This window comes from Anolis carolinensis, unplaced genomic scaffold (assembly GCF_035594765.1).
Source record: "Anolis carolinensis isolate JA03-04 unplaced genomic scaffold, rAnoCar3.1.pri scaffold_9, whole genome shotgun sequence".
Taxonomy (NCBI): Eukaryota; Metazoa; Chordata; class Lepidosauria; order Squamata; family Dactyloidae; genus Anolis; species Anolis carolinensis.
In genome coordinates, this window is record NW_026943820.1 from 12,946,826 (window position 1) to 12,968,014 (window position 21,189).

Here is a 21,189-nt window from a genome sequence, read left to right on the forward strand (position 1 = left end):
GAGTCATAACAGTAGCAAAATTATAGTTATGAAGTAGCAACGAAAATACTTTTATGGTTGAGAGTCACCACAACATGAGGAACCGTCTTAAGGGGTCGCAGCATTAGGAAGGTTGAGAACCACTGATCTAGAATAAGATCTTGGGAAGAGATCATAGAACAAATATTTTGGATATAGAAAGTCCCAAGTTCTTCTCGTATTCTCCAGGAGGCAGAGAAATACTATATCTGGTTCTCTGCAGAGCTTTTGCTAAGTCCTACTTACACAATATTGATTGAGATGGACTGAGGATACATACAACAATTTTGTATATCAACACATGAGATTTCCTACATGCAAAGGGAAAGCACATGTGATTATAATAGACTCCAAGGAGCTATAATGAAAATAGAATAGAGCTCAACATGCACCAAAAGATCCAGATCAAAAAGACAGGTTGGTTTTGAACACCTAATTGATCCAGGCTGGTCCTGAATAGGGCAGTACTGACTTTGACTTAAACATCCTCCCTGTTCTTTATGGGAATTGGGTGAACTACTTCATAGAGAAGTATAGTTTTCGATTTTGTGTTCTGGAAACATACAGAGCTTGTAGAACTGCAAAATCAGGTAATATCGGGCAATGCTCACTAAATGACAACTTGATTCTGAGGGACCCACGTACTGTATGCTTTATGTACTGATAGTAGCAGGGTTCTTCGGTGATGGTGAGCTGTTCTCATGCGTGGCGTCCATAATTGATTTCCCATTTGCAGCTAGAGAGTATCAGAATGCCATCATGGGGGCAGGGGTGCTCCGCTATTACCAACACAACTCCTGTATCTGATTTGTATCTCCCTAAATAGACATACACATGTGGGAATTAGAATAGGACACTGGCTGTTATGTTGTCAGATAGCAGAGCTGGCAAAGTGCTGGATATACATTGCATACCAATGTGGCTAGCACACTTTTGCTGCTCTCCTAATCTGCATCTTCACAGTTCACCAACAGAGTTTCTTTCCAACTTTACTGCTTAGTTAAGTACAGTGAAATCTCGACTTATGAGTGTCCCAAGTTGTGAGCTTTTCAAGTTATGAGCCGTCGCTCGTGCAATTTTTTAATTCAACGTGTGAGCTAGATCCAAGTTATGAGCTCCATCCAAGATGGTAGAAGGAGACTGAGGTGGAGAGAGAATGTCCAGAGCGTCGACCACGCCATCTGCCATTGCTTGGGCCCAAAGCAAACCACGCAAGGCCGACAGGAGAGCTTGAGAAGAGTGGCAAGAAGAACCGAAGACAGCCCCAAAGGCAGGGAAGGAGGAGACTTGGTGCAGGCGATTGGGTGCTTCCTTTCTGGTGGCGGGGAGGCCAAGATGGAATTGCTCAAAGAGGGAAGAAGGAAAGGCTGACTGAAGCCTCTGAACTCCGTGGGGTCTTGGCAAATGGGTTTAATTTGTTCTATGACCAAGCTCTGGAATTGATTAATAGCATTTCAATATGGAAATTTGCTTTGACATATGAGCAAATTGAGTTGCGAACATGGCCACAGAACGAATTAAACTCGTATGTCAAGGTATCACTGTATATATAAAGCTGTATTAAGTAAGGTGATACAGGATTCTGGAACTCGGGTGCAAATGCTACAGGATACGGTCATGTTATCAAAATCCAAGGATAAGTAAATGGAATATTACAGAATCTTCTCACAAACTCATGTTCTAAGTTTTAAGTCATTGTATTCCATCTTGGAGGACAATGCGTACAATGCTGGTTTCATTAAAGGTGGACATGTTTGTTGATTTCTTCCCTTGTAGCACTGAGTCCCTGATAGTAGCTAGCTGATGTTGAACATCTTCACCTTCTGATTAGAACACTTTTACAAACATAAATGAATAGGCTTCAGGGCTGCATGTGCAATGCATCTATTTAGATTTCATCCTATCGTGGTGGTATGTTGTTGTTTTTAACCCTTCGGTGTATTTTATGTCAGTGCTTTCCGAGCCATCTGATGTGGAGCATCAAGTATACCAGGGATGGGGACCGTGTATCTATTGTTTACAATTGTCCCAGAAACATACCAAGAAACGGCAACCTATGTCTTCTCAACCAGCATCCATCCATGGACGACCACTTTGAATAACTCTGTTTTGGAGGTATATACTGCCACACACATTTATCCAAAAGGGAAATAATTGTTGATCTGATAAGAAAAGATACAGCAGCTGTTGGAGCTATAAATACATTTGCCATCATTAGCAAGTGAAATGGCTCACTTCCTTCAGAGAATGAAAGAGCATTAAAACTCTATCCACAGTTCCTGCAGAAGATAATTCCACAGCAGTAATATAGGGATGGATGAATATCTACTTCTAATGGGTCATGTTTTGCTCAGGATCCTACATGGGCTCATAGCTCTGGGTTAGGGTTGCCAGCCATTCCTTATGATAAGAAATTACCCTTATTTGACTGTCAGGAAGCTTTGGATGAAAGTTGGCCATAAAGCCATGCTGGAGACCCTAGGTTCTGCAAATAATCACATCCACAAAAGTTGAGGTCCAATTGTACATAGAAAAGACAATATAGAGTCCTAAGTCAGTAATATATTGTGATAATAACCTTTCCAGGCATGGTAAGCACATATCGCCAGTTTCTGAATGACAATGAAGCAACGAAGGGGGGAGACACCCCAACCAACTAAACAACAACAAATAGGCTGGATAAAAATACAGTGGACCTTTGATGTAAATGCCAGCCTCACACTTAGAGCCGCAGGAAGACAAGAATAAAGGAACAAAGACAAACCTTTTCTAAAGCTATCCATATTGGGAAACAACACAAGTGCTGTATCAGCTGGGAATTTCATCGCAGTAAAGAGCATCTACAAAAGAGAATATAGAGGACTAGTAGCTCCATCCCTAAGATCTCCACAAGGGAGGGAGAAGGACACTAAAGGTCATTTTGATGCAGCTGCTCTGTGGTTGACGCTCACTGTCTGCCTCCTGCTGTGATGGCATTGTTCTTCCGAAGGGCTGTCCAAAAGCTGCCATCGCTATGGCCACTGGCCCAAACTCAAAAGAACACAGATGGAAGTTTGAGAAGTTACAGACACATGATGGGATGTCAGCATCTCTGCAGCACTTCTATCGAATGCTGTTACCCCTACTTTGGGACAGATCAGTGCTTGCAATTTGGGATTAGGGAGGAAACAGAAGAAGCAAACAGGCAGTATTTCGACTGGAGAATCCCATGTAATCAGCAGATATTATTTGTTCTGTCCCCCAGGGGTTTGATTTGCATTGTCCCATAGTTGTAGGAAATAGCACCCTTTTTTGCGTTTCTTTCAGGGTGGCTACAGACTCAGCAACACCCTGATAGTTAACCATCAATAGAGGTTTGTAGCCAGCCTGCAAAGCTTTTGCTGCTGTAGGCTTGCAAAAGTATCTTTTTAATCTTGAGGCCGCCCCTTTTTCTGGGGATGAAATCTCCATTTTTAAGAATCCCTTTTTGCCTTCTACAAAATAAAGAAAGGAACTCCGATGTGCTTGTGTGGTCAAGCCAGGCCAGCTCAGACAAGCCATCATAAGTACTAACTTTTTGTCTTTAAAACTAGTTCTGAGTTTAGATAGGGAAAGACCTGCTCTTTCTAAAATAGTAACTCAGCACTAGGGTAAAGAATATTCCAGGATTTCTCTGCCATTGAAAGAAGTTCTAACCACTTTGTCTCCAAGCTAGCTTTGAGTTTAGATAGGGAAACACCTGCTCTTTCTGATATAGCAACTCAGGGTTAGGGTAAAGAGCATCCCAGGATCTCTCCACCTTTGGAAGAAGTTAACCCAGCAGCTAAGGGGAAACATCTGCATGATTCATAAGTTGACTGCTTTTATTTGTAACCTCAACAACTTGTGCCAAGCCTGTCAAGAACTTTGAGAAAATAAAAATCTTGTTTGATGTTCAATTTGGAGTGGCCTTAGTTGCTGGGACTCCTGAGCTTCACCCAGCAAAGAAAGGAGCACATCTTAATTTCAACCAAAGGTGCCTGGATGTGATGGCACATTGTTGTTGTTGTTGTTGTTGTTATTGACACAAATACATAGTATGTCATAGTATGATGATGATTATGATTATGATTATTTCTATTCCACCCTATCTCCCGAAAGGGATTCATGGTGGATGCCAACATACAACATACAATTTCCATGCCTGCTGCTCCATTTGCTGAAGTTGCTTCCAAATAAACTAAAAGGATGGTTTACTCCAGTAATCCAAGTCATGACATCCAAATCACAAGGACCAATTTCCCTCAAACTTGGTGGCCCTGGAGATGCTCATTTCATGGATGGAGGACAGAAGAATTTGATGCACATTTCCTTGATCTCTTGAACTAGAGCTCCAGGAGACTAAGGCATGGAAACCCAAAGGGTGATCTTGGCCAAACCTTTAAAGGATGCTCTGAGTAAATCTTGCAAAGATAGCTCTGATATAGTGTTGCTATAAGTCAACTTGAAGGCATGGAACAACAAGGAAATTGCCACATTTAGTGTATTCCTATGACCTCTAGGTAAAGGTTTCCCCTGACGTTAAGTCCAGTCATGTCCAACTCTGGGGGTTGGTGCTCATCTCCATTTCTAAGTCGAAGAGCCGGTGTTGTCCGTAGACACCTACGGCCGGCATGACTGCATGGAACGCCGTTACCTTCCCGTTACCTATTGATCTCTCAACATTTGCATGTTTTCGAACTGTTAGGTTGACAGAAGCTGGAGCTTAACAGCGGGCACTCACTCCGCTCCCTGGACATCTATCAAGTCAGACAGTGGAGACAGTGTGGCCCTCAAAGTATTAATCCACTGCAACTAGACCCAACTAGCCTAAGCAGTTATAAGTGGGAATTCCAGTTTAGTAATAGAGAGAGAAATATATGTTCTTTATTTATTTATTTATTTATTTATTTATTTACAGTATTTATATTCCGCCCTTCTCACCCCGAAGGGGACTCAGGGCGGATCACATTATAACACACATAGGGCAAACATTCAATGCCCATAAACACATCAAACAGAGACTGAGAGACACACGCAGAGGCAAGTTAACCTTCTTCTGAGGGGATGTTCGATTCTGGCCACAGGGGGGAGCAGCTGCTTCATCATCCACACTGACGGCACTTCCTCATTCCAGGTCGTAAATTAGTTAATCTTGCCTCCCCACTTTATAAGTGGTACCTTATCTCCTACTAGATAGATGCAACTATCTTTCGGGTTGCTAGGTCAGCAACGAGCAGGGGCTATTTTTTATTTTTAATTGACGGGTGCTCACCCCGCCACGGGCTGGCCTCGAACTCATGACCTCATGGTCAGAGTGATTTAAGGCAGCTGCTCAACAGCTGCGCCACAGCCCGGCCCTGGTTTACATCCTTGGTTTACACTGAAAAACAAGATCTCATTGAAGTTTCAGGTAAGGGTATCTCCCAGTATAGCTTGAGATGATGAAGACCTTTCAATGAATGCCTATACTTTAACCACTAAGCTTGGGTCCTAGCATTGCTGTGTACTTTATTTCCAGTTCATGAGAAGCAGATCAACTTTTTTCTGGCATCTTCTCCATGATGTTCACATCATGGATTCATAGCGAGTGAGAAGGAAACACAAGAACCGTCTAGTCTAAAGACCCCTGCCTTGTAGGAATACACAACTAAAGTGCATTGGTGAGCAGCTATCCAGCTAAGATTAACCATTCAACCTCTGTTTATAGGGCCGCCAAAGATGGAGAATGTAGTTTGCAGGGGAAAGATAGTTAAAAGGAGATGTGACTCAGAAGGGAAAAAAATTATGTTTACTAGGTCCAGTATAGTCCAGTGTAGATGGTACATTCTGGGCAGTCAAAAGGAAATATATATATGTACCCATGTGGATAAGTTGAGGGCAAGTTTTGAGGGCAAAATTATGGATTTTTAATAGGAACCATGGATGTCATTCTACAAAATCAAGTCATGGAAGTTCAAATGGAATCACTGTGCTATAATTCTGAAGTGTAAAAGGTCTTCTAGATGGAAAAGATGGGATCAACTCTAGTCCTAAGACTACTTTCCACCGTAATGTTAATGTGGCAAATGGAATAACAATCCAGAAGCTATAACAGGACGTGTTCTTTCTCCCTGGCTGTGGATTTTTGTTATTGCTGTCTGTTACTGTGAGTCCCTGCACCAAAAGAGAATTGAAATCTTTCCTTTTAGAAAAAATTGAATGTCAGAAGCAGAATAGGGCATTGAAAGTGGATTCTCTGTCCAGGAACGTGGGAAAGGAAAGCATTGAATGAACCGGGTGCACTGAAGCAGAATATCCCATCCCACAAACAAGAGCAGCATGTGTATACTCTACCAACCTGAATAAATGGAAATCTGAAAGGGAGCGATAATGAGAAGGATGGCCCTTGTATGCACAGGCAGATGGAATTATTTAGCCAAGACAAATGCACCATCCATTTCTCCAAAAAAATAAAAAATAAAATAACAGTCTCGCCGCCGCTCCTTCCCCAGAAATATTTTACTAATCCAATTTTTAAGGGAACTGATATAATGGGTGATTTGAAAATTCAAAAGCCAAAGCCTTGCCTTGACGGACGCTAAGCAGAAAATTGCAGAAATGGAAACCAATTTCATTTTCTATTTTGTAGCGGGAGAAGACTATGAAAGCAAGGAAAGAAAAGAGAGGCAGAAGGGGAGCAGACGAAGGATGAACGCAGAATGCATTGCTGATCGGCTCTCTGATGTGACACAATGAGAAGCACAAAGGCTAGAAAAATATTTTGACTCTGGAAAGAGCGAAGATGGAGCCCTTGGGCAGGCGGTCAAAGAAGGAAAGTCGTCCGTAAGATACTGGGCTATCGTTCCGGCACTCTGTGGGTGAGCTAAACTCTTACGGCTCATATCTTCCAAGAAAAACAGGCCGACGCTGTGATCCCATCTTCCCTTCAATATCCACATGCCAAGATACTTGGAACAGCACTGTGCAATCCTCCTGCATGACACGGTGTAATGCATGCCAATGACTAAAGTCGAATTTAAACTATGGACTGCAGTTAAGGAGGTTCCTGCCTGGTGAGCTCTGCTAACCACCAATATTTCCCGAAAAGAGAGAGAGAGACCCAACAGGGTGAAGACAAGTGACAGAGGCTCATTATTACGATCTGCAGAAAGGATGCAAAGTACAGCATGGATGCTATACATGCACAAGCATAACCATATTGTTATTGCAAGCATTTTTATACAGTAAAAACCCATTTGCTAACATTGTGCAGCTGTTTATGACGGTCTCGTGGCCTTTCCACACAATTATATTACTACAATTCCACTTAGACTGTCACAGCTGCCTCTTATGGTTTCCTGGGATTTGCAGTTTGTCGGTGATGTAATCCATCAGCTTCTCTTAAATCAGGTTGTTAAAATGTGACAGGTTTGCCAAAGCTGCTTATTGGCAGGGAAAGAAAATGAAAAATCACTGTTGAGTTCTAGCAAGTGTAGTCTACGGTTTATCACATTAGTGGAATGAAAACAAAAACACACTACATAGCCAACAAAAAAAAACATGGTTTTTAGGTCTCTTCTGGAGCTATTTGTGGCACTGATCCAGAAAACTGCATTGGATAGATCACATCAGCTCTAGTTTCTTAAATGTGGTTATCATAGTTTTCTATGAGCAAATAGATGAAGGTTGGTAGATGGCATATGTTCTGTATCTCAAAAACTAGAACCGAGAGGGAGAAGCTGGTGCCAATTTTAGAACCAGAAGGTCAAATAGACCCAGAAACAGGGCTAACATTTGAGGCAGCCAAGTGAGTGTTGGCCAGTGAGATTCATTAAAGATCATGCAGTGTTATTTTACGGTGAGATTCATTGAAGATCATGTGGCATAAATGATGTATGCCTGCCCTGTCTGGCATAAATCTGCTCACTCACTGAATGAGACCACAGGATGTCTTAAACCCACACCTGTTGATAGACTCTATAAGCTAGCTGGCATCCCCCCCCCAGCCGATGTGTGATGGGAAGTTGCTGCCAATTGTGAGAGAAATAAAGATGAACAGTGTGAAAGCCACCCACTGCATGGCTATCAGCCTCCTCCAAGTAGACTTAAATCAAGGAAAGGTTTCATGAAAACCACCACTCCTCTAAATGTTCCTCAAGCAACAGCAAAAATATCCATGTGAGCAGAAAAATCAGGCAATTCCAACTGGATTGTCCCCACGAGGGTTTTTCTCCAGGGGCAAACCAAGAATGGGCAACTTGGAAGTCCCTGAACAGACACAAAAGTGGAGTGAGCAGATCAAAAGACAACCTGGCAAATTGGCACGACCTAGAAGAATCCTCCACCTTGTGCGACTGTAGAGCAGAATAAACAACTCAGCATCTGTCTGCTTGCCCACAATGCCCTTCCTCATCCACAGAACTATTTAAAGCTACAGACAATGCAGTCACTGTTGCCCGTTTTTGGTCTAAAACTATTTAGCAGCTTGTGATCCCTTTATTTTATTAGTTTTAAACTTGTCTACTGTATATACTCGAGTATAAGCCGACCCAAATATAAACCAAGGCACCTAATTTTACTGCAAAAAAACCTGGGAAAACATTGACTCCAGTATAAGCCGAGGGTGGTAAATTTCAGAAATAAAAATAGATACCAATAAAATTACATTAACTGAAGCATTAGTAGGTTAAATGTTTTTGAATATTTACATAAAGCTCCATGCATTTGATTTTTAAGTTAACACACATATAGTATCTTTGCAAGCCCTGACAGAGTCTACCACGCTCCGAGGCAGCATATTTCACAGCCAAACATACTCTCTTCTCACCATTACAAAGTTCTTCCTAATATTCAGGTGGAATTGCTTTTCCTGCCATTTGAATTCATTGCCCAGTATCTTAGTCTCCAGCAGAAAAAAGCTTACTCCCGCTTCTTCAATGGGACATCCTTTTAAACATTTAAACATGGCTATCCTGTCCCAGAACAGGAGAAGGGACACCAACTTGTGTGTTTCAATGGATTGATGCTGTAAGGTGCTTTGAATGGATATAAGATATAAAAGGGAAACATTTTATCCCTGATTTCCCCCTTTTCCCACATTCTCAGTCGGGGGCTTCTGCATCCCAGGGAAAAGGTTCGCAAGGCTAAAGCACAAAATGAGCTCAGGCTTGCCAGGGACATAAAAAACAACAAAAAAGGCTTTTTTGCTTACGTTGGTAGAAAAAGGAAGAAAAAGGAGGCAATAGGGCCACTGCAAGGAGAAGATGGGGTGATGGCGACAGGGGACAGGGAAAAGGCAGAACTGCTCAATGCCTTCTTTGCCTCGGTCTTCTCAGAAAAAGAAAGCCATCTTCAACCTCAGCAACATGGAATGGACGAAGGATTGGGGGAAATCCAACCCCAAATAGGGAGACACGTTGTCCAGGAACACCTGGCCTCTCTAAACGAATTCAAGTCCCCAGGGCCAGATCAGCTACACCCAAGAGTACTGAAGGAACTAGCGGAAGTTATTTCAGAACCACTGGCAATTATCTTCGAGAGTTCTTGGAGAACGGGAGAAGTCCCAGCAGATTGGAGGAGGGCGAATGTGGTCCCTATCTTCAAGAAGGGAAAAAAGAACGACCCAAATAATTACCGTCCGGTCAGCCTCACATCGATACCAGGCAAAATTCTGGAAAAGATCATTAAGGAAGTGGTCTGCGAACACTTAGAAACAAATGCGGTCATTGCTAATAGTCAACACGGATTTACCAAAAACAAGTCATGCCAGACTAATCTGATCTCTTTTTTCGATAGAGTTACGAGTTGGGTCGATACAGGGAATGCTGTGGATGTAGCGTACCTGGATTTCAGTAAGGCCTTCGACAAAGTCCCCCACGACCTTCTGGCAAACAAACTAGTAAAATGTGGGCTAGACAAAACTACGGTTAGGTGGATCTGTAATTGGCTAAGCGAACGAACCCAAAGGGTGCTCACCAATGCGTCGTCTTCATCATGGAAAGAAGTGACAAGTGGAGTGCCGCAGGGCTCCGTCCTGGGCCCGGTTCTGTTCAACATCTTTATTAACGACTTAGACGAAGGGTTAGAAGGCATGATCATCAAGTTTGCAGACGACACAAAACTGGGAGGGATAGCTAACACTCCAGAAGACAGGAGCAGAATTCAAAACGATCTTGACAGACTAGAGAGATGGGCCAAAACTAACAAAATGAAGTTCAACAGGGACAAATGCAAGATACTTCACTTCGGCAGAAAAAATGGAAATCAAAGATACAGAATGGGGGACGCCTGGCTTGACAGCAGTGTGTGCGAAAAAGACCTTGGAGTCCTCGTGGACAACAAGTTAAACATGAGCCAACAATGTGATGCGGCAGCTAAAAAAGCCAACGGGATTCTGGCCTGCATCAATAGGGGAATAGCGTCTAGATCCAGGGAAGTTATGCTCCCCCTCTATTCTGCCTTGGTCAAACCACACCTGGAATACTGTGTCCAATTTTGGGCACCACAGTTGAAGGGAGATGTTGACAAGCTGGAAAGCGTCCAGAGGAGGGCGACTAAAATGATTAAGGGTCTGGAGAACAAGCCCTATGAGGAGCGGCTTAAAGAGCTGGGCATGTTTAGCCTGCAGAAGAGAAGGCTGAGAGGAGACATGATAGCCATGTACAAATACGTGAAGGGAAGTCATAGGGAAGAGGGAGCAAGCTTGTTTTCTGCTGCCCTGCAGACTAGGACACGGAACAATGGCTTCAAACTACAGGAAAGGAGATTCCACCTGAACATCAGGAAGAACTTCCTCACTGTGAGAGCTGTTCGACAGTGGAACTCTCTCCCCCGGGCCGTGGTGGAGGCTCCTTCTTTGGAGGCTTTTAAGCAGAGGCTGGATGGCCATCTGTCAGGGGTGCTTTGAATGCGATTTCCTGCTTCTTAGCAGGGGGTTGGACTAGATGGCCCATGTGGTCTCTTCCAACTCTACTATTCTATGATTCTATGATTCTATGAAAGCTCAGATTTAAGATAAGACTGTCCAACTCTGATCAAATCATGATTCTCATCTTCTTCAATGTACATGTGCTTATGTATCCTTTTAATAATAATAGAATAAAATAATACATGTAATAATAATAATAAATACATAAATACAATGAATACAGCAAACAAGGCCTCAGAAATAGTCAGGCCTCTCTGAGTACAGAGCCATCTTCTTTCCAGCCAGTACTCAGAAGACACACACACACAGAGAAACCTGTTCAAACCGGTTCTCCAGCAGCAGGATAGTAACAGTTACAAACCAATTCCCAGGTCCTTGCAAACACAGCCAATCAGCTCCATGCATTTGATTTTTAAGTTAACACACATATAGTATCTTTGCAAGTCCTGACAGAGTCTACCACGCTCCGAGGCAGCATATTTCACAGCCAAACATACTCTCTTCTCACCATTACAAAGTTCTTCCTAATATTCAGGTGGAATTGCTTTTCCTGCCATTTGAATTCATTGCCCAGTATCTTAGTCTCCAGCAGAAAAAAGCTTACTCCCGCTTCTTCAATGGGACATCCTTTTAAACATTTAAACATGGCTATCCTGTCCCAGAACAGGAGAAGGGACACCAACTTGTGTGTTTCAATGGATTGATGCTGTAAGGTGCTTTGAATGGATATAAGATATAAAAGGGAAACATTTTATCCCTGATTTCCCCCTTTTCCCACATTCTCAGTCGGGGGCTTCTGCATCCCTGGGAAGAGAAATAACAGAAAAGTGGGTATGTTATCCTCAGCTCTGTTGGAAACGTTTGAAACGAGTGCCTTCCCAAAGGATTCAATTATTAAGGACACAGTCTTAATTATACCATTACATTTACACACAAAGCCCGTCTACCTAATGGCATTACCTTTGTAAGCCATAATATGATTACGAGAACATTAAGAAAATTAAACTCGGCGGTGAAAAGAGAAATAGCTCTTGAGTAATTGAAACCAACTTTCTTACAGAGAAATTGTGGGGAAACGGAGCAGGCAAGCTCAATGGAAAGGGGGAATCCAAGGGTTGATTTGGCTGCCATTTGGATGCATCAAGTGGAAACACCGCAGGAAGAGGGTTAACTGGTTCCAGCAATGAGCACAATGGTTACTTTACTTTATGGGCGTGATTGTGTTTCTTCCCAGGCCTTCGACATAAAAATTAGTTTGCAATCAGATCCAGGATTTGGAGGTAAACCTCACAAAGTACGATTGGTTTCATTATAATGTAATGGCCTTCTTTTAGTGTTAAGAATTTGGTCATTTGAGGACTCTGAAGACACATAAGCATCCAATGTTGTGTTCCCCAAGAGACTATAAATATTTTAGCTTTGTCTCATTCTTCTAACCCAGGATAGAAATGGCCCAGCTCACCCAGTGTTGCTATAGAGCAATGTTGGAGCCCCTGCTGCTGAGGCAAACGGTTTTAACTGCCACTTTCACCTCAGTGAGTGAAGAGAGGCTGACTGGAAATAGCCAGGAAAGGAACACTCACGAGGGAAGTTGTTGGGGTTCAAGGGGTCTTTGATTGTAGGTGAACTATAAATCCCAGCAACTACAACTCCCAAATGTCAAGGTTTGTTTTCCCCAAACTCCACTAGTGTTCACATTTCGGCATATTGAGTATTTGTGCCAAGTTTGGTCCAGATCCACCATTGTTTGGAGTCCACAGTGCTCTCTGGATGTAGGTGAACTACAACTCCAAACTACAACTCATGGGAGTTCTGTGTGCCAAGTTTGGTTCAATTCCATCGCTGTTGGAGTTCAGAATGCTCTTTGATTGTAGGTTATCTATAAATCCCAGCAATTAACTCCCAAATGACAAAATCAATCCCCCCGCAATCCTACCAGTATTCAAATTTGGGCGTACAGTATTGGTATTTGTGCCAAATTTGGTCCAGTGAATATCCTGCATGTCAGATATTTAAATTACGATTAATAACAGTAGCAAAATTACAGTTATGAAGTAGCAACAAAAATAATTTTATGGTTGGGGATCATCACAACATGAGGAACTGTATTAAGGGATCGCGGCATTAGGAAGGTTGAAAATCACTGCCCTACGATATCTCTAAAACTCCAGATTTCTGACATCAGCAATGGACTGGTGCCAAATAAGCCAGTTTCCTGTGTTCATTTTGCTGCCCTTTGAGGCGGCTGCCTCACTCTGGCCAATGGCAAGACCGGCCTTGACCCTTCCTTCTCTTTGAAGGAAGTCATGTACCTTGAGTTTTGCAATGCCAATACCATTTCAGATGCAGTTTACTTTAGGTCTCTTGCGTTTACTTAGGCTTTGGTCCCATGGGTCCTGCTGTAGGCACATACACACACCCATTAAACAATGAATCGCTCACCAGGCATAATACGAACGCCTAGCGTCTGTAACTTTGCATTTAGAAAAGCAGCCGCTTTTAAGTTTAGTGTACAGTAACCTCCAGTGTGATTGATTTGATTTATTTGGCATTGTTTAAATCCTTTCTCCAGAGGATTCCATTTCAAAGATCGAGGGTGTGTGTATACACTGTAGAATGGATGCTATTTGACACCAGTTGAACTGCCATGGCTCAATACTATGACATCATGGGAGTTGTAATTTTGCAAGGTCTTGAGCCTTCTTTGCCAAAGAGAAGTCTCAACTACAAACTACAACTCCCATGATTCCATAGCATTGAGCCATGCAAGGCAAAGTGGTGTCAAGCAGCATTCTTCAGTGTAGATGCACCCTTTGATCTCTGTTTACATTCATTCTTTTCTAGGAGATGTACATCATAAACACATATTTCTGATGGTCGTAGGAACCCCTTTGTAAGACAAGGCTGAAGATTTCTCCACCTGTTCAGAAAGCTCTTTGATTGTAGGTAAACTATAAATCCCAGCAACTGCAACTCCCAAATGTCAAGATCTATTTTCCCCAAATTCCACCAGTGTTCAAATTAGGGCATATTGAGTATTCATACCAAGTTTGGTCCAGATCCATCATTGTTTGAGTCCACAGTGCTCTATGGATGAAGGTGAACTACAACTCTAAAACTCAAGGTTAATGCCCACCAAACCCTTCCAGTATTTTCTGCTGGTCATGGGAGTTCAGTGTGCCAAGTATGGTTCAATTCCATCGTTGGTGGAGTTCAGAATGCTCTTTGATTGTAGGTGAACTATAAATCCTAGCAACTACAACTCCCAAATGACAAAATCCCCTCCTACCCCACCAATATTCAAATTTGGGCGTGTGCAGATATTTGTGCCAAATTTGCTTCAGTGAATGAAAATACATCCTGCATTACAATTCATAACAGTAGCAAAATTACAGTTATGTAGTAGCAACAAAAATAGTTTTATGGTTGGGGGTAACCACGACATGAGGAATTGTATTAAGGCATTAGGAAGGCTGAAAACCACTGCTTTAGTGAGTCTAGCCCAGGGGTCCCCAAACTAAGGCCCGGGGGCCGGATGCGGCCCATCGAAGCCATTTATCCGGCCCCCACGGCACAAGGGCAGAATGGGGTTGGGTTAAATGACCCAAGAGGTCCCTTCTTCTCTTACAACCCTTATTATTATTATTATTATTATTATTAACATTGATTCTGGGTGGCTATCTGTCAGGGATGCTTTGCTTGTGCTTATGGTGCACAGAGGCAGAAGGGGGTTGGACTAAATGGCCCAAGAGGTCTCTTCCAACCCTCTTTATTATTATTATTATTATTATTATTATTATTATTATTATTATTATTAACATTGATTCTGGGTGGTCATCTGTCAGGGGTGCTTTGCTTGTGCTTTCAGTGCACAAAGGCAAAGGGGGATTGGACTCAATGGCCCAAAGGGTCTCTTCCAACCCTCTTATTTATTATTATTGTTATTATTATTATTATTATTATTATTGCTCGGTAGCCAACTATAGTCCGGCCCTCCAATGGTCCGAAGGATCGTGAACTGGCCCCCTGTTTAAAAAGTTTGGGGACCCCTGGTCTAGCCCATAGTGGAAGATGCTGGGAGCTTCAACCAACAATATCATGAAGACCACTGCATTCACTTACCTTCACTCATTAATACTCTACAATGGCATCTAAACAAGGCAGTTACTTGTTACACAAGCCTGAGTGACACTTTATTATACTGCAGGGTATATCTCGGTTCAGAAACTGTGGTAAAGCTTCTATTTATTTATATCTACAACCTTTAACACAGAGGAGTCTGTGAGCTGTAAGCAGAAACAAACGAACAACACTTTTGAAAGCTCTGGATATGCTCTTTGTCCTGATCAATGAGAGCAATAGGATCAGAGCGAGAAAAGGGCCGTCACAAATACAGCTGGAGGGCACGCCAAAACCAATGCGGTGGAAAGGAAAAATCTGACTAATGAGAAACCTTTGCGTAATATGTATCCATCCATTGAGCCCCGATGATTTCAACCTTTAAGGCATGGCTAATCCTTTTACAGGATATTAGGAGTCAACATTTGCCGTATTGATTAAGCCCTTTTCGGATCACGGCTCAGCTGTCAGATCAATTGTCCATGGCATTCCTGAGCATCAAGGAACTGTGGAGGATTTGGCGCGATAATTATGAAGCCATTTTCATATGTAAATCTTTATTCAGAAGAAGAAAGGGAGTATAAAGAGATGCGAACTGCTTCTGAATGAAAAGCAATGGTTCATTATGAAATGCTTTTGCTTGTTTTTCTTGATTCGTGATGCAATGAGTTTGAGAACGGAAGCAATGGCCATTTCTGGTGGTCCGTTCCTTGTTCTAGTCTTGAACCAGGAATTGGACATCCATACGTCAGGGACTATCTAGATGTGGGTCTCTTCCATGAAGCACAAAACTGAACTAGAAAGCCCCCAAGGACTGTTTTTGTTGTTAACTTTGTTGGTGTCAACTTTGACTTATGTTGCCTTTATGAAGGAGAGACCTCCAAGTCCCCCCTATCATCAACAGATCTTGTAGTTTCAGGCCTGAGGCTTTCTTTGTTGTTTCAGTTCCTTCATCTAGAAAGTGATCACCTTCTTTTCCTACTCCCTTCTATTTTATCAAGTGTTATTGTTTTTTCTATTGAGTCAGGTCTTCTCCTGATACAGCCAAAATACAACAGTATAAGTTAGTCAACTTGGCTTCTAGGGAGGCTTCAGGCTTGATTTGTTCTAGGACTCATGAGCTTTTCTCCAGCACCACGTTTCAAATCAGTTGACTTTCTTCCTAACAGTTTTTGAAAACATACACAGGAACAGGAAATACAATGGCACGGATAATCCTAACATGAACGTTCAGTGATATATCTTTACATTTTCAGATCTTTTCGGTGATTTCTGCTCCACTAAATCGTGGTTTCGGAAACCGGAGTGCTCCAGCGACTTCCAAAAAGCCAAATCTACCAGATGAAATTAAGAGTTTGCACTTTGCTTTATTTACTTACTTATCCGAGTATGATTGTCCTCCAGGTGTGGTGTTCCGGCAGTGGACACGTAGGTGACTTAGAGCCCTATTCTTGATTTACTGTGATTGTGATGTATTTTATATTATTATATTTCATATTGTGTATTTTATTGCATGCTGTTGGGCTTGGCCTCATGTGAACCGCCCTGAGTCCCTTCGGGGAGATGGGGCAGGATATAAAAATAAACATATTATTATTATTATTATTATTATTATTATTATTATTATTATTATTATCCCACATGTTCTTCCACAATGAGGACATTGGTTTCCAGGTGGAAGGTGGTCCCAATCAGGGTTGGCTTGGTGCACCTTCCTCTTGGCACGTTACTCCCTTTCACCCTCCATTCGTGCCAATTCAAATTCCACAGCACTGCTGGTCACAGCTGACCTCCAGCTAAAGTGCTCAAGGGTCAGGGCTTCCTAGTTCTCGGTGTCTATGTCAGTTTTTAAGGTTAACTTTAAGCCCATCTTTAAATCTCTTTTCCTGTCCACTGACATTACGTTTTCTGTTTTTGAGTTGAGAGTAGAGTAACTGCTTTGGGAGACAGTGATTGGGCATTTGGACAACGTGGCCAGTCCAGCAGAGTTGATGGCGTAGGAGCATCATGTCAATGCTTCTTCAACACGTTGACATTTGTCCACCTGTCTTCCCAAGAGATCTGCAGGATTCTTCAGAGGCAACACTGATGGAATTGTTCCAGGAGTTGAGTGTGACATCTGTAGACAGTCCACGTTTCATACCCAGAACCCAGAACTGGAGAATTTGCAACACTGGGATTCACCTATTAAAAGGGGAGACCTGGAGTCAGACCCTGAGATGTGGAAACCCTATTGCACATTTCACAGCCCAAAGTATGAGGGTTATCCAGAAAGTAGATTACGTTTTGGAATTAAAAATGAACAAAGTATAGGAGAAAACATATGCAGTTGAAAGCCACACCCAAATACCACTTCTCAACATAGTTGCCATTCAAATCTAAGCACTTATCATAGCGATGAATGAGCTTGGCAACTCCTTCCTCACAACAACAACAACAATAATAATTATAATAAAGTAATATAATATAATGCTAATAATAAAACTTTATTTATACCCTGCCACCATCTCTCCACGGGGACTCGGGGCAGCTCACATTGTTACAAAAGTAACAACACAAATACATTAGCACAATATATACAGGTTAAAACACAATAAGGTAATAAAACAAAAGTTAAGGGTTTAATTAATATTATTAAACTCTGTCACTTGCGTCCTCAACCACTTGTTTCAAACAATGCAACGCAGCGTTTTGGCGATGATGCGCAGCTGCGGAAAAGGAGTGACCGGCTGGTTGAGGCCACAAACGGCAGAGTTTTGTGGGGAAGGAGTTGCCAAGCTCATTCATTGCTATGATAAGTGCCTAGATTTGAATGGTGACTATGTTAAGAAGTGATATTTGGGTGTGGCTTTCAACTGTATATGGTAAATGTTTTATCCTATACTTTGTTCATTTTTAATTCCAAAACATAATCTACTTTCTGGATAGCCCTCGTATTTCAGCTTCTTTTGCATTTCAGCCTTTGATCTCTTACCTTTTTCCAGGGAGGATGGCACAAGAAGCACATATCCTCCAATGTAGCTCCACTTTGCTTTTGCAGAAAAACATACCATTATTGAATTGTATGTATTTCTTCTTTTAAACAACATCAACAAAAAAGTCCAGAACAAAGTAAACCAGGGAACATCCTTGCTGCAATTATGCGACGGCATACATTTCTCAGCCACTCGCTGACCTTTCCGCAGAGTGGTGATGAAAATAATATTCCATTGTTGCGAGCTTCAAAGGCTGAATGGCTTGAAATCGCTGGGTTCTCTCATCCCTTGCAGCGTAATTCAATCTTTGATCTTGGCAAAAGCAAGATTTCTCCATTTGGGTTTTTTTTTGCAAAGCAAAGTTTTTGTTCTTGGCGCTGTGTTAGCAAAAGAGGCCTTGATGTCGAAATCTTACATTGTGGATACACCATTGCGGTAATGAACATACTATTTAATTCTAAATTTCATGTTGATAATCTCAGCCATCATTTGGGAGGAAAATATTGCTAGCCGACAGCGTGGTGGAGAAAAGGATTCAAACGCAGTTAAGTAATCCAAATCGTAAGGAGGGGCAATGTACATGGGTCCAGAGACCACTTTTAACCACCAACAAAGTACAAGGGTTGAATGAAAAGCAATGCCTCCACCTTTGTAACTCCTCAACAGATGGCAGTCCTGGTCTGCGGCAGGTACTGGCTCGTTCAGTAGACTCTCCTCTACAGTTCCATTTAGCTGGAAGCCTTATCATTGAACGGCTGTGTTGTTAAAGTGCAAAGTATGGAACCCTGCGCATCAATGCGATTTAAGCAATGTGCAGTCATTGAATTCTTGACAGCAGAAGGTGTCACCCCAAAGGAGATTCATCAGAGAATGCAACCAGTTTATGGTGATTGTGTTGATGTAAGTACTGTGCGTCATTGGACGAGTAAATTTCAAGATCTGACTTGTGTGACAAACAAAGAGTTGGACGTCCTGTGACAGCAACCATTGAGTTTCACAAGCAAAAGGTTGACAGATTGATTCAGGACGATTGTCGTATCACTCAGAGAGGAATTTCAAGCATAATCGGCATTTCACAAAAACGTGTGGGTCACATTATTGCTTTGCTTGGCTATCGGAAGATCTGTGCACGATGGGTCCTGTGAGACGCTGGCTGCTGAAACAGAGTGTCGACTTCTTCTGTGACGACTTCAGAAAACTTGTTCATCATTGGCAGAAATGTATCCAATTGTCTGGTGATTATGTGGAAAAGTGAATAGTGGTAGTTAAAGAGCACATTCTAAAGATTATTTCTGTGTTTGATTTATTAAAATATTCCCATCCAAACCCAAGTAATGAAGGTGGAGGCATTACCTGGGACAGTCCTGATACTGTAGTGTCAGGGTTTGCAAAGATACTATATGTGTGTTAACTGGAAAATCAAATGCATAAAGCTGATTGGCTGAGTTCACAAGGACCTGGAAATTGGTTTGTAACTGTTGCTATCCTGCTGCTGGAGAGCTAGTTTGAACAGATTTTAGCTACATCTTAAGCTTTTGGCCCTCAATCTCAGGACCTGGGACAGTCCCGATACTGTAGTCGTGGTTCTGATAGAATCTAAGGCCAATCAAGTAGATAGGAAGTTCACACCATCCACCGGTGCATGTGGTCAGTTTCAGAAGGATTTATTGCTTCAGCATCATTCAGCGGCAAGTATGGGAAAGATGTGCTGTGCAGCCAAGATAATAAGCTCCTGAGGAAGAGGTTGCAACCTGAACTCTTTACATCTTGTGTACAAGGTGTCTTACACACTCATAATGAGGGACAACACAGCACAAAGCTTTCAATCTGGCTTCTCCAGGAAGCTGTCTTGAAGTTGTGCCAAGAAAACACACTCTCAAAGAAAGAAGGTGTGGACTGTCGGAGGAAGGGAGGTGACAACTCAATTCTTTTAGGTGGGAAGAAGAACAACTTCCTGACCTCCATAGGCTTTCCTTCCAGTTGGAGGTCAGATAAGGTCATGCCATGTAGTCCTGGGGGCCTCAAATATGACAGATGATGCCTATCCTTCAACTGCCAGCCCAGGCAACCTTCTTGTCTTTCGTCTCAAGTAGCAAAATGTCTAATCCAGACATGGCGATAGAAGCTTCATGGAGCCATATGTTGGAGTATTATCCCTGAGACTACACTGTAAAATTACACAGTTTGACACCACTGTAACTGCCATGGCAGTAAGCTATGGAATCACAAGAGCTATCTATATATATAAAAGGGTAATGAAATTTTGGCCTAGGACAAAACAACAAAACTACACATCCCAGAAACACTAAACTTGGCAGCACAACCCCTCATCCATGCCTCTACGTTCATACAACAAAAAGAAAAGAAAAATAAAGTCCTAATTAGAGGGAGGGGAATAATTGTTTTTATCCAATTGCTGCCAGTTAGAAGGCTAAGCTCCGCCTACTTGGTCTCCTAGCAACCCACTCAGCCCAGGGGACAGGCAGAGTTAGGCCTCACTTAGGCCACTTCCACAGATTATCTAATTTGCACTGGATTATATGGCAGTGTAGACTCAAGGCCCTTCCACACAGCTATATAACCCATTTATACTGGACTTAATGTAAGGTAAAACCTTTACCCTTTACCTTAACTACCACCAATTCCTCAATACTTTTATTTCCCATACCACCATACTTCGCCACAGCAACGCGTGGCCGGGCACAGCTAGTAGTTTATAAGATCTTTGGCCTTCTCTCCTTACCAAACTATGACTCTCAGGGCTCCATAGCATTATGAATTGTCATATTGCATTAATGATATAGTGTGTAGATGAACCCTAGGTCTTCCACAGACACAAATATGTAGTCACTGTTTATAGTTTATTTATTTATTTTTATTTATTTACTACATTTATATCCCACTCTTCTCACCTCGAAGGGGACTCAGAGCGGCTTACAAATCAAATGAACAAACAATATATTATTAGAACAGCGCAATATAAGCATTAAATTACTATATTGTACTATATCATTATACGGTAATATTATTAGTAATATTACATTTAATATATAATTAATATTATTATATTGTATTATTAGTAGTATAATATTGTATTCCATTATAATATTATAATCAATATAATCAATATTATATTTTATATATATATAATATAAAATAATCAATATTATT